Source organism: Barbus barbus (assembly GCF_936440315.1).
Source record: "Barbus barbus genome assembly, chromosome: 41".
NCBI lineage: Eukaryota > Metazoa > Chordata > Actinopteri > Cypriniformes > Cyprinidae > Barbus > Barbus barbus.
In genome coordinates, this window is record NC_136719.1 from 13,349,701 (window position 1) to 13,360,589 (window position 10,889).

Below are 10,889 nucleotides of genomic sequence, written 5' to 3' on the forward strand. Positions count from 1 at the left end.
AACGGCATAACACGTCAATAAACCAACAAGACAAAACATGAGCAACAGCGAGAATAAGTTTGATGAAAAGCACATAAGGCCCGATTTGTTTTGAAAGAGATCAGGGCGTCTTTGTATTGACACTCCCTTCATGAACTTTGACTCACTCTGGATTAAAGTAATCATATTGTTCAGTTGTCTAACAGGGTTCTGTGGGGCTGACAGCTGTCGACGCAGCAATTATGAGAAAACAGGAGCGCCCTAAACCAGCGCTTACCCACTAGACAAGTTCAACAGCTCCAGGCAGAGCCACAGCAGGTGCCATCATGATATTAGTGCAGAACAGTTTCATGCTCTAACAGAAAATGACACCCCTACACAAATATATACCATACTGCAATGATAGGAATCTTCTAAATATTGCTAAATCACACAAACGCACACTTCTGGAGTCAAAACAGGAGACCAAAATTGGGTGATGTAGTTTCTGCCATGATGGTAGGGGAAGCCTTCTCTTTTTGACGGCCCTGTGTTCCACACCTAAAAAAAACAAGTCTATATTTTGGAAATGGGTCACGTCAATTCAGAAAGACTGAGTATTATGAGACAACATAAATATGGCTCTGTATGTTTAGATTTTTAGGAGAACACAGCAACTTCAAAAAGGGGCAATTCACAAAAATGGAAACTCATTTACTCACCCTCATGTTGTTCGAAACCTGTATGACTTTCTTCTACAGAACACATGATTTCCAAAAAAAAAAAAAAAAGTGCAAGTCAAAGGGGTCCAGTATTGTTTTGGTCCCTGCTGACTTTCATTGGTTGGACAGAAACAGGTGAAGCAAAATATTAAACGTGTGTTCCTGAGAGGAACGTCAGTCATAAAGCATGGATACAACTGAAGTGTGTCCATAGAACTGGATAAACTCACATTACAGGTAAAAAGTAATTCAGGACAGGTTGATGTAAAAAGCAACTTGACTATGCAAGTATGGGGAAATACTGTATGAAACCGAGCCAGGAAGTGAGAAGAAACTAAGAAAATACGAAACTTAAACACCACATACAAAAATTAAAAACCTAAATCACTACGTCATCTGCCAAATATCACTTCCTCAGACACACTCATCATGAGCGGACATGAATAGCTGCTGAAATCCCAATACATGAAACACTCACCCTCAACTGCACCAGTTATCAGATATGAAACTATACCTTAACTAAGCAGAACTAAAAATAGATTTACTGTAGCTCAGCATTCCTTAGTTTACAGTAACGGCTGCATGTCAAGACCTGCTGTATTGTTAGCCTAATGAGTTGTTTTACCAAATTAGTGAAGTTACGCAAGCAAATTAAATGCTCAGTGTAACAAAGCCAATAGAACAACATATCATACGGTTCACAAAGAACCCCAATGATCTTCATTTATCAGACAGGACTGGGAGCTTTAGGTTGCAACAACAAAATATCAAAAGTTATTCATACAGCTTCAATCACCCTTGAATGAAGTGGAAAACTTTGCCTAATAAACTTTTCTGATCAAAACAGTCATTCTGATATTTATTCAGAAGCATGAGAAATATATGCCAACTGAAAACAGCACAAACATATAGGACTCAACAGGCCTTCAAGGTTCACACGAAGACAATAATTCATTATTCAGCTGAACCAAACCGGTGATCCTCACCAAACAAAAGAGTCCAGAGGGATGTTATAGGAAAACTGAGCTACTAAAAGACAGACATTAGTGAAGTTTATGCAACAAACATCAGGGGAGCTGCAGCGACAGACAGACTTGTGTAACTTTAGGCTTAATCTCAGCAATCGGTTCACCTCTGAGGGTATCAGGTCAAACCAAGACTCTGCATAGGTGTCTTAAATCCACTGACAGCATTGTCTGAAAGTGATAATGCTCTGTTACTTTGTGACTGATACTGCAGTATACTTCAAGCACTGGGAAAAATGACTAAGCTTTTGATCACAAATGCAACTTTGAGCATAAGAGACTTATGCTAAGATAAGAGACAAAAACATTAAATAATCTTACTGACCCTTGAACAGTAGTGTATATTTTATAGAAAATAGAGTGAGACAGAAAAGCACCTTGGCAATTGACTTCCAGGTATAATTAAAAAAAAAAAAAAAATTACAATCAAATATCATAACATTGTTACTTTTAAAAAAAAAGTAGAAAGAAAGTTCTTTCTGAAAACCATGTGCTTGAAACAATACACTAACCTGAAGAACTTTTAATGTATCAAGAACTTTATTCTTCAAAAGCACCATGCAACACAAGAATGTTATACACACACTCAAAAAAATATTCCTGATAAGATAAGTGCCGAAGAACCACAGAAGAACCTTTAGTTTTAATCATTTCATTTCTTAACACTTCAAAAGCCAGGACATTCCATGTTAATGTTGGCCCAACACAGACAAGCAGTCTTAGTGAATGGGAAGGGAGCAAATCACAGTTTAATATATCACAGCAATGACAGCATTCGTACGGCTGTAATCCAGGTCAATTCAGTAGGATGTCCTCTACAGCAGAGAGTCAGAGGAGTTACCGGTTACACAGGCCTACAAACATCTGTGTGCAGTCGTGATCATTTAGTACAGATACAGTTAACTCCCTCCTGAGACGAGATAATCAGTCCTACTGTTCCTGCAAACACAAAGGCTAGATTAATCTGCCTTCAATACATCAACCACAGTAATCTGATATTAAACAGATCAAACACAGAGCTGATACCTCTGTGGGTCGTCTCAAAACCCATTGACGAGAAACCCCTTACAAACCCAAGTTACCATGAACCACATTTTCTGCCTAAATACTAGCTAAAGTTTGAGTTGCAACAATAAAACTGTGGTAACTAAGACACTGGCTGACACGAAGACTTCTGTATCTTTAAATATACAACGCAAGATATTTTATTGTTGATTAATAAAAATAAAATAAAAAATCTAATTAAAAAATTAAAAAGTTGAGTCATTCAGTGTTAATTTCGTTGACGAAGACGAAAAATATTCGTCAACGAACCTTTTTTCTGTGACTAAGACGAGTAACCATGGTAATTTTAGTCAGATGAAGTCATCGTTTACAAATAAAATCTTGATGACAGCACCTCCTGGTTCTTCAGGCTGAATAGCGCTTCATTCACATTTCCTTGAGGATCGGTAGGCCACGGATCAGCACTAAATTGGGATTTTATACGCAAAAATGACGATAATTTAGATGCATTTTAGAAATGGACAAACACGGACATAAGCGGCTGATTTTACGTTTTAAAGCACAACTGTTTTTTGTTGTTTAAAGAGATGAGTTATAGCCTACGTTGCTCAATGCGTCACAAACTTGTAGGTTATAAAGTGCTAATAAAATGTTTTCATGGCAAGCTCAATGTTTCCTTGTTTATCTTAATAAAATATTTGAGCCTATATTGATTCTCTTACCATTTTTAAAGGTTCCTATATTATAGTAGGCTAAATCCAATTATTCATGTATCCACGCCCTCATTGTGTGTGCCTGTTCTAATCTGTGTATGGGATGAATTTAGATTCATTAACACTCGATCATTGTAGCCACATAGACCTGCAGAACTATCCAATATTAAATCACTCGGAGCTGTAAATCTGTGAAATATACGCGAGCACTTTTGAGTAAAAGAGACCGTCTCTGTGACTAATATTTTTTTATTTATTAAAAGATATAACTAGCCTACTAAAAATCTAAAATTAGTAGGTCTAATATAGTACAGTGATTCCTGGGGCCTGTACCATGATGGTAGATGAACAAATTCAGAGTAATAGGATAGGTTTTCAGTTGACAAAACCAAACCACTCTAATCTGGCTTTGTTGGTACCATGAAGGTGATCATCAACTTTCTCTGTCAACTCATGCTTGAACCAGAGTTAATGGAGCATGTGCACATGAATGTGTGACATCATCGGCGAACAGCCAATCACAACACAGAGCAAGTGTGATTCAGTTCTCGCGAGAGAGCCAGCGAGATTCAAAACGCTTTTGTTAAAGGTTAAGAAATTAAAGAATGAGGAATTTAAACGCATTTCCACTGAAGTACTTGTCCATGAAAGAGGACAAATAAAGGAAATGATCTTGCTCTATCAGTGCAGTCACAAGTGAAACATGTGAAGTTAGTTTATATAGTTGATAATATATAGTGATAGACAAACATGTAAAGGTCATGTAGCCATTTTTAAAGTGTTATCTGTTGATTTTACCACTTATTTCTATTACCTATGATCTGCATACATTAATATTCATTTAAAGTAAATGCTTTATAATAATTGTTAAACTAAAAATGCTTGTATGTAATGGAGTAATAATAATATAAATCATATGTAAATTGTAATTATCATTAACGCCAGACAATTCTGTTGTTTTTGTTTATTTTTTTATTAATTTATTTAAGGTACTTCATATTGACCTTTAATTTGTAGGAAGAGAAACTGGAGGAGTGACTTGTGTGTCAGACATGTCACTTTTCTCACATCTGATTGGTCCAATTTCAGTTTGAGATCTCTAACCCAGAACATAACCTGTCCCGGAGCAGGTCAGCGGTTCAGTGTAAGTTACTGTGGCAATGAACGCAGCTAAAAGCCAAGCCGCTGATGGGCTATTTGGTATTATTGTCTTATGTGTCACCGCAGTTGTTCTTTAAAATAAAACCATTTGCGGGTTTGTCCTATGTTTTACTGAACTACAGTGAATGATCCTCATTTCCTAAGTTTGTGCTTATTTACCCATCCTAAAATAATGTATATGGGCAAAAGATAATATACAAATAGGCCTATACAAAACAGACAATGTACAAAATAGCAAAAAACACAATATAATATAGACAATTGTATGTACAGTTATGCACATATCAGACCTGTACATATATAATTGTCTATATTGTGTTTTTTGCTATTTTGTACATTGTCTATTTGTATATTATTCTTTTTATTATCTGTCTTGTTGCTGTCATTCTGTCGCACTGTGGAGCTTCTGTCACTAAAACAAATTCCCCGTATGTGTAAACATACCTGGCAATTAAGATCATTCTGATTCTGATTACAAAACAGCTAAATCTCAAATAGTGGATCATTTTTATCAGCATCGCCCAGCTAAGACTGCTCAATGACTACTTCGTGTAGCCTACTGTGAAAAGTGCAATAATATCTGACTTCATGTAACGTGCTATAGCATAGGTAGGACTATATCATGGCCACGAATTAAGAATTAGTTCCCCAGACTTAATTCGTGAGCTGCTCATATTACACTGCTCTATTCGGCCCGAAGATGCCGCCACCAAGCATTTGACAGGAACTTAATCTTAATTCATCATGAATTACAAAAAAAAAAAAAAAAAAAAAAAAAACACATTTGCCAATTGATTCTAACTGAAATCGCTGTTGTTAGCACTTAATGTTTCTGTGGTACAGCCAAACAGCATAGATCATTCATAAAAACGTATATAAAAGAATGCTCATGCTCTAGCGTCTACACCAATAAACTCTGCTGTATTATAAACCAATGAAATTGGGGGTGGGCGGAGCAACACGTGTCGCACCGCCCCATCGTCCAGGGTGCACTCTGGATCTACTCAAAGAATTAAGCATGGTTTATTACAAAGCAACACCGATCAAAGTCCGGTCTGGAACACCATTTGACTGGAGTGGGAACATTTCCCCTTTTCCCTCAAAGCGTTAATCTGTAATCACTCCGCTCCAATTCCACTCCGCGTTTTTAAATTTCCTGCAATGCTGATTTTCAAAAGGCCCACTCCCTGCTGCAGGTAAATACACGTGATTCCACTCAATTTACAAAAAGAATAAACTTAAACCTTAAAAAAAATAAAATAAAAAAAAAGACAAAAATAAATAAAATCCTCCTCTTCCCTCCAGTTAGAGTACACAAACTCCAGTGCTACTACACTAATTATTAGCACTCCTAGAACACCAAACAGGTTATTAGAAAAACGGGCCTAATTACAGTTAGTATAAAACCCGTAAATATACGATGACGTTTATCTTCATTTAGCATATAGTACAGATAGTTTAACAAATGCCTCCAGACCAAATGCTCTGGGTCTTTAAAATCTTAAACCGAAAGTAAAGCCTCTCCAGCACTGTCTGGGCCAAACACCTTTACTGTCGTGGAGTACAACTAGAAACGGTGTTCTGAAATATTCGGTGTCTGAGACTTTCGGTGACGCTGGGCAGAGCATACATGAATATTCATGAGTTTCCGGTTTCGCGTTAAAGCGCCACTGAAAATATTAATAAATGTCTTATAAATGTCTTCAGTATAAGAAATGCTTCAAAGTGTGATGAAGTTCAGCAGGTATTCAGGCTACTGTTAATTTAGGCACAATAGTTTGTAGATTGTGTCGTATGTTATGTTTAATCATTACAGCTATTCATTTGTTGATGTGCCTGAGCATACACTCCAATTTACTGAGCCAACATACATTTGTTTATGTACCTAATTTATTTTGACAATCTTTAATAAAACTGTTAACTGATATAAATTTATATTTGCTGTTGTTGACAAAGTTTCAGTTGTGATCATTGTGGTGTTTCTTATTGTTTGCTTATATAACATCAACCCAACTTTAGTAATAAATTCATGTTTTTGTAATACATTTAAATTGTAATATAAACATTCTTAACACAGTGTTCCAAATGGCTAGAAACATGGTGTGATGATAAAAGATAAAATCATTATGTGGCTATTTAGCATTTATGAATACAATAAAGACAGCAGGTTATTTTGGTTCTAGTTTTAATTCTAGTTTACGCAAATGTGTGTATAGAAAAGACAATATAACCTAACCCCTCCTCTATTTCTATTCTATTATATTCTATTGACTGAATGGCTAGATGACAGAGACCAGTGGTGCACACTGGACACTGCTGGTTTATTTCACTCTATGATGTCTGTTGTTCTATTACACTACAAGAGAGTGGATTTTTTCCTTTAAGATTGAAAGTTAAACTCAATGTCTTGCCAGGTAATATATCCTCAGGAAGGAAAGATCATTTATTTAAACTCATGCACAGACGCAAACATTGCACAGATGCGTGAAGACCTGGGTCTATGCCTTTTGAATGAATCAGGTTTTTCTTCATTATATAAAGAAGGGATGATGTATTACATGTGATAAAGAATATAAATGTCACCTTGATGACTTTCCACAGAACCTCTGGATAACCTGTGCCTGGCTTGTGGAGAACAATATCCACACACACACCAGACAAGGTAGCAACTTGGGTATGTTAGATTATTATTATTATTATTATAAACACTACAGTGTATTTTAAAGGTGCACTACCATATTCATTCATGTGTTGTAAATCTTATATTGTTTAGATTGCATGTGCCTCTTGCAACGCCTGGTACCACTGGGACTGCATAAACAGGCCAAGTTTGGAGGCACATTTTATTTGTCTGGGATGTCAAGGCCCCATTTAAAGTGTTTTAACTTTGTGTCTTGTCCACATACACATTTGTACATAAAACTTAACACCAAATCATCTGATGTCTTTAATGTACTCAGCATTATAACTTAATTTCTTTATAGTAGTAACTGTGCAAATTAATATGTGGTATGTTACTTTAGCTAAATACTACAATCTGTTATTTACCAGCTGAACAAGCAAAACTAAATATTGTATCAGATCTTTATGCTACCTTAGATATTTGTATACAAGTTATCAAACAAAACTTTAAAAGACCCTGGAAAGGGTTTATAACACATGTTAAAGGCAAATCCCAATGACAGGCAGGCAAATTAATTGCTGTAATCATGAAATCAAACATAACATATGCAATCTACAAACTATTGTGCTCATATGAACAAAACTTCAAAAGCTAAAAAAAACAAAAAAGGCTAAATGAGCTAGATCGCCACTGTCGCTGAAACAATTACATTACATAAAACTTTCTGTGCGGTGATGATCCTAGAGTGCACTGATCTTTTCAGTGGCGCTTTAACGCGAAACAGGAAACTCATGAATATTCATGTTTGCTCCGCCAAGCGTCACCGAAAATCTCAGACAGCGAATATTTCAGAACACCGGCTACGAGCACAATTCTCATGGAAATACACCAAACCAATTAGTGCATCGAGCTTCACTAGTAATGCGACTAACTCTTACCTAGTCTTTCGCAGAGGTTAAATGTAACCAACGAACAAAATAATCAGAAACACAAATCTCCTGGTGTTGCCAAACTTAACTAACAGTTAGGGTTGGAAACTATTAAATGTAGGTCCACGAGACATCTTTGCTCGTTTAAAAAATCCAGCGTAGACTCATTACAAACGCAGGACGTAGTTGTTGTTTAGTGCATTTAATTTATTATTTACACTGAGACGCAATAGGAAACGTGCCACAGTCTAGCGCGTGTGTATCGCATTTCCCCTTAAACTTCGGCTTGTTGAATGAACACATCGACTGGATGTTTGCATCCGAAACGCTTGGGAAAACGCGAGTGTGTGCATATGAACACACCGCAAAGACAAAAGACAGACAAATGTGTTTAACCGTAATTATCTCAGGCCGAACCTGCAAATGATACATACCGGAAAATAAACCATAGGCGAAGGAGTGGCTCGAGTATGTTCCTTTCAGTCGGTATTCCCATGCAAACCCATGACTATATCTCCTCTCTGTGTCTTTTAGCACAGGCTTGTATTGGGTGAAATGATGGCTGCTTACAGCGACAGAAGCATCTCTCCAGTCACGTGGTCAAATAGCTCCCAGCTGCTGCTGAACGTCCCTCCCAATTGAGCAGAGATGTTGTTTAGCTCATTTCCCCTGATAAACCCTGCTAATTGTGGACTACATAATAATGGCATAATCACTGTGTGTGTGCATGTCAGATATAAATTTAGGCGCTAGAACTTTCCTTCATTTTTATTTAATAGTCCTAATAGTTAGCATTTCAAACTAAATTATTTTATTTGTGAGCCATTGACTCGCACTCTATATTCAAGTGAATTGGACGATATGGGTATTTTAGGTCACTTTGTAAACCTTTTATCCAGTGTCTCTCTCTTACTTAAACAAAAAGGTCATAAATGGGCAAAAATGCCCCATATATTTCAAATATTGATATGCCCTGCAGCAAGTAGCCTACCTCTGTTTATCAATTAACTCAAATGTGATATATTTCATAATTTTTTTATTTCAAGGATTTATAAGTAAGTTTTTTTTTTCTTAATTTAAGTAATATCTTGTGCTTAAACATATATTTTTGTATAGTAGTTTGATTATTTAGTTATACAACAGTATACAAGTTGACAATTTATTTCTATTAATTCAGTCATTTGACAAATGGATGCTACACTAGTTGCTTTATGTAGTTAGAGGAAATATTATTTCTTTTGTTTACTGATCATCTCAAATTTGATGCATTTCATAATATTCTATTTAAGGAACTTATATTTAGTTGTTTTCTTAGTATAAGTAAAATAAATTAATTATATTAACATAAATCTTGTGCTTACATATAGATATTTTAAGATTCATGTTGATTAGATTTTTGAGGTAACAGTTTGATTATTTTAATTACACAATAGTATAAAATTTTTATTGAAATATACTTTTAAAATAACTGATTTTAATTACTTTAATCACTTTAAATTAATTCCTTGAACCATTTGACATAAATGGATGCACCGTTTGCTTTGTGTAGTTATGTAAAAAAGTTGTAAAAACATTTTCCCAGAAGTTACTATTGCCTTTTAATAAATAGTTATTTTCTGACAGATTGTTTAGTTTATTTCTGTTAATATTTCTGACTTTGTTAGAGGTGTTATGCTATAGTCTGTCTCTGGCTTAAGGGCCACGTTCACCATTGAGGGGGGACGCATCCTCCAATATTCAGAATAGTGATTGGTTGATATTGCTTTTCAGTGACCCCCAATCTTGAATACTTGGTCACAGCCTCGTCTTCAATCACAGTAATTTTTGCACTTTCATATTCACTTTCAGCCTGACTGCACTCCGACCTAGATGTTGTTGCACCCTTTTTGTGTGATGACTGCATTTCCATTCTTGAAGACACTGATTCATGTGGCTCCTCTCTATATGACTCAACAGACAATGAGGCATCTTGGCAACCCAAACTGTCTGGAGACACATAATAACTCCTCCATATAGACCTTACACAATGTATCACTCCTCCTGAGCCCATCTCTGTGGTTGCTAGTGTCTCTCAAACCATTCTGTTGTAGAGTGGAGTAGATGTTTTCCCACTGATGTAGACTTCAGTGACAGCGAAGAGGTGAGCAGTGACGGTAGAAACAAACAGCAAGTTATTAAACTAGCTAAGAAACACATTCTTGCCTTAACCACAGTATTACTACTGAGGGACATTGAAGTATTTTACTGTCCCCTTGTGTTCACTCTGATTACTCACAAATCCGAAGCTTCTTTACATATTTTTTACCAACAAAATCCCCAATCTTCCAAATCCTTTTGTTTCCTAATAGTTTTATTGGCCTTTCTGGCACTGGTTTACATTGGCTTTGCTTTTCAGTAGTTTAATGAAATGTTTTAACACCTTTTAATTTTAAACACTTTATAATTTAAAATTTTAATTAAAAACATTAAAGGAACAGTTAACCCAAAATTGAACATTTTCTCATCCTCAGGCCATCAAAGATGTATATGAGTTTATTTCTTCATCAAAACAGATTTGGAGAAGTTTAGCATTACATCACTTGCTCACCAATAGATCCTCTGCAGTGAATGGGTGCCGTCAGAATGAGAGTCCAAACATCTGACAAAAACATCATAATAATCCACAGGAGTCATGTGGATTACTTGTGGATTATTGTGATGTTTTTATCAACTGTTTGAGCTCTCATCTGTCGGCACCCATTCACTGCAGAGGA

The 10,889-nt window shown here is 35.9% G+C and overlaps 1 protein-coding gene across 1 annotated transcript in view; it reads right to left on the reverse strand.

Annotated features, from left to right (window-relative positions):
• Positions 1 to 8,738, reverse strand: part of LOC306860151 (SPRY domain-containing SOCS box protein 1) — a 19,879-nt gene extending 11,141 nt beyond the window's left edge. The window contains exon 1 of the mRNA XM_079401705.1: positions 8,571 to 8,738. The gene's annotated coding sequence lies outside the window, so the exon portion shown is untranslated. The remainder of the gene's footprint in view (positions 1 to 8,570) is intronic.
• Between the last annotated feature and the right edge of the window lie 2,151 nt (positions 8,739 to 10,889).